This window comes from Eupeodes corollae, chromosome 3 (assembly GCF_945859685.1).
Source record: "Eupeodes corollae chromosome 3, idEupCoro1.1, whole genome shotgun sequence".
NCBI classification, from domain to species: domain Eukaryota; kingdom Metazoa; phylum Arthropoda; class Insecta; order Diptera; family Syrphidae; genus Eupeodes; species Eupeodes corollae.
Genome location: NC_079149.1, coordinates 12293856 through 12298657, shown reverse-complemented (window position 1 = coordinate 12298657; position 4802 = coordinate 12293856).

The following is a 4802-nucleotide window of genomic DNA, read 5'->3' as shown; positions in this document are numbered from 1 at the left end:
AATCAAACAAGTATTAAAATAAAATTAATCTAAATTTAATACTCCATCGAACTTAACTATGTAGACAAATGCTTCTTAAAGCAGAACAAGCAACATTTTGTTCCTCGGGATTAAACTTTAAAAAAGCTCTAAAAATTTCAGTATATTTCTTATCTAAATATTTCTCAAAAAAAAACAACAATAAAAACTTGTATCTCGCTGTCTCAAGCCCCATCCATATCCAAAACTGATGCTAGATATTTTAACTTTCCTTTTCTAGATCAATTTATGCCATGTGTTTGAATGGAACATAAAAACACGTTTTTTAAGACTATCTGGTTGGGAAATAATAAACTATCATATAAAGTCCATGCCTTAGAGTAAGGCACAACCGCAACGATAACGACAACGGCATCAGAAGTCAGAACTGTTGAACGCCGCCCCGCGCCGTGCCGGCAGCCGAGGCAGAAGAACATGACATTTGCATAAAATTAAAATATCAAAAATGTGTGCCATTTTTATGAATCATTATGACTCTTAAAAACGTCATAATATAAAGAAACGGCCATTCTCCTCTCAGCCAAAGTTAAATAACATTCTTTGTTTTCCAACGAGCCTATATAAAATTTATTGTTGTGCAGAGGTGGGGGCTTCAGTTCAGGTTATAGAAAAGAGCCCCCCGATAATATGCTGATGCACTTAATCTGCTGGCCAGAAGAGCTTCCTTGCACCTTGCAAGTTGTTGGCCTTGGAACGATATGATGCTTCACTGAGATATGCATGCGCTTGGATAATCCAAACTTCCGCGTCGCATTTTTGTTGTTTTGTCTTTTATTTGAGTTACAACAAAAGATACAAGTTAATCCTTTTAAGAATGTGGAATGTCAATAAATTATAAGAATTCAACTTCCATTGTACTTTGGTACTTGCACGATCATTTTATTCATGTCTCCAAATAACCATAATAATTGTTTTATTTATTTGACTTTAAATTTGCAAAGATTTTTGAGGTTCAGGCAGAATCCTGGATAATGAATATTGAACCATTATTATGGAGTATGGACGGACGACAAGAAACTGAGTGGGAATTCAAGGTTGAATTCCATCAAATTGATCTTCCCAAAAAAAGATCTCAAGACTCAAGAATTAGATCATTCAACTTGGTATTTAATTTTATGTGAGTTAGTTGAGTGATGATGCAAATCAAATGTCCATTTAAGTAATTTGTTAAAAATATTTGAATTTTCTATTAACAATGAAAAAAGAAAGAAACAACAAACTGGTTAAATTAACTATAAAACCCGATTTGGATGAAATTCGATATTTTGTTTTTGGGAAAACCGTTTAAATATGGATTAAAGATATAAAGACGTTAGATTAAAACGCATTCTTAGCCTGTTACCTAATCCGAGCTTCTTTCACTTTTATTTAGCCAAGTTAGAGAGGGATTATATTGTGAATTTATAAAAATGGACAGTAAGAATTAATAATTATTTCCTATAAATCATGAAGTTTGTTTTATAGCATTATTATATTACACTTGTGGTTTTTTTATGTATCTAATCAAAATAATTAAATAAGCTATTTGAAAAGTTATAATAACTTTTTTTTTATTTCGTGTAGTAAAAAATAATGATTAGAATTAATGCATTGAATTTATTCATAATAAAACATAAAAAAACATATACGAATGAAAAATATGATTATTATGGGAACATGTTCAATTACATATTTTTATTGTGCGTGAAACATGCATTGTTGCTGTTCGGATTTTCATTGCGTGCAGACGGTTGCGGTGTAAGACATTTTATAAAGAATGTCGATTTAAAGGTAAGACTCACTAAGTGCACACCAAAACGAGAATCAAATTGATTTCTTTAGATTTAGAAGAAGGCGTTTTGAAATACCTTTTTTTTTTGTTGTTCTACAAATTTCGACTCTATTTTTATTTTCAAATATTGTCGACTCTAATATATCTGACATCCATAAAGAGTGAAAGAAATTGAAGTACAAAACAAAAATCCTGGTTTTAGTTATAACCATCATGAGTCTTTAAAAATTATATTATTATTAACAAATATGTCATCACTTTGGAATGTTCAGGATTTTTGAGTGTTTAAAAGCTTCTGGAACCATGCTTACATTCAGTGTTGGAAAGTCATTTTTGGATATCTCCCTGACCAAATCATCACATTGTCTAGAACTTCACCAAATCGCAAATTAAAGTGAATTTAAATTCTTATAAGAAACTAGAAGTTAAATTTAAAAAAAAGAGGCATGAGATACAAAATTTTACGTTAATATTTTTCTTTATTATCATAATACTTGCGTCGCAATCATTTCTTATCAGTTATTTGTTCTTTTTGTAGGTTTTCGTGTTTTGCAACAAAAGTTTTCAATTGAATTAAAAAAAAAATCGAATAAAAGTTAAAAACATTATTTAGCATAAGATAAAATAAGTTCATTTTTTTTATCTTTTTTTGTTAACGAAATTTTATTGTAAGACCAATTTTTATCAGCATTTTTTGAAAATGTTTATTTCTATATGAAAATGAAATAATTTTGAGTTCTGGTTTTGAAATATTGGAATCGAACATTAGTTTTTACCAATTGTGCGTTTTTTTGTAGATTCTTATTTCTTATAAGAAAAGTAATCAATTTGAAATATTTAAAAATGCTACCCAATATTTTCAAAAATGTTTTTATAAGATAATAGTTGAAAGATATTCGAGTCAAAAATAGTGTTTTTAGGGTTTTAGTTTTCGTAAAACAAATTTTTCATTTTTAAAAAAAACATGTTCATGAATATTTTGCAACATTATAGAAATATCACGTAGGTTAGGTTAGGTTAAAGTGGTTTTCCATGATGGGATCGGGCACACTTAGGCCAGTTTAATGGTCCGTTGTGATACCACATGTATCTTGAGGCTTTCTCCTAAGCTCAATGGAACCACTTTGAGTCCCTTACGAAACGTGAAAGGCTGATTATGCTGATATGGTTTAGATCGTTTAGATCGTTAAAGAATCATCCTCCTAGTTAATTCTTGCGTTTTCGAGGGCATGTGCAGAGAAGATGAAGAACTGTTTCCTCCCCTTCCTTGCCCAAACAGCTTTTGCAAAAGTCATCTGAGAATATGCCTAGTCTCGTGTAGTGCTTTCCTATTAAACAGTGTCCGGTTATGACACCTATTATCGAGCTTATATGCGATCTGCTTAAAGATAGCAAGTACTTTGAACGCCTTAAATCTAGTGTTGGCCAGATGTTTTTCGTGACCTGACACATGGTAATGTTGTTTCACCTGGTGCCTGCCCTCCACATAGCGATTGGTATGCCAAAGTGTGCCAAACGTGTTATAATGGGCTGCATTGTACCGTTCCTGGTGAGTTCATCTGTCTTCTGGAATGTCTGTATGGCCCAGCACCCTCGAACCCAACTTCGGCCGTACTGTCAAATACATAAATTCGTTCTTTAGCCGTACTACGCGAATGTGGAATGCCTTACTACACTGTGTCTTTACTAGTTCAATATTCAGGAATTCAAAACCAATGTGCACTGACATCTCCTTTTAAGCCCTCTCTCCTCTTCCTAGTGCTCACACTGTGCCTCTGCATAATAAGGGTAGTAATATCCCCTTGAGTGTGTGCTTATTATAAAAAAAAGGTGAATATTAAACTGTTGCGCCATCTCCATTAGAGATGATCGACAGATCCAGAGATTTGATAGCGACCTAACTACCTGAGAAAAACGGATATCAGGTGTTGATATCACGTTTTCTTTAAGCCAGGACCAGACTTCTTTTATCAAAATATCAGGTAACATTATGCAAATAATATAATTTTAATTGAAATCGTTAGTGTTTTCGGTGCGTGAGATGTCTTAGGCCAACTAAAATTTTCACTTTGTCTTTTTTTTTAATTGCTAAAGTGCAACCTTACTAATTTGCTTAAAAGTATACTTTCTGCATCTTCCGGTTTTCTTATCTTTAAGAACAAATTTATTTGAAGTACCTAGATATCTCCATTGGTTCTTGAGATATGGACGACGAAAACTGGTATCCAGATCGTACGAACCTATCTAAACACACAGACATCTCTCTGAAAATCTTTGATATAGATTCTTGGAGCGTTGAAACGTCGAGAAATGTCATACATTTCAATGACATACATATATCTAGCTATGCCAATTTGCCTATGTTGTCAAGTTTTAAGTTTATTTTATGTCCATATTGTGGCAATGATAAATTTTTGCAGTTTTAGAGTAGCTCGAAGAAAACTATCGTGAAAAAATGGTAACAAATATTTGCTTCTCTTTCAAAAGGCCTTTGTGCTTCAGATTGTTTCTTTGTTGAAAATTGACTGCAGGGACGATGATAACTTTGATGTTTAATAGCACTTAAACGAAAATAACAGCGTTTTACAATTTTCTATTTCATTACCTAAAGATCGAAAAATTACCGACGATATAATTTTGTAGACCTTTTTAGAAAGAATCAAACATTTTAAAAACAAAACTGAAAGCTACATTTGGCTTTGTTTTTGAAATACTACCATTTCCTTCAAATTTACAGCCTGAATAGAAATATCAGAAGTTCAAATGATTGAAAAGCTTGATTTTTTAAAGGGTCAGAAATGTTTTGAAATATCAAAAATGCCGACCTTTTATAAAAACCTTAACTTTTAGACGTTTTTTTTTTTAATCTTAAGCTCAGTTTTTTGTAATTAATTTTGTTGTTTTTATTTTGTTTATATTTTATGAATCTTATTAGAACATAATAAGATTCATTTTATATTTTATTTTCATAAGAAAATATTGACTCGTTTTT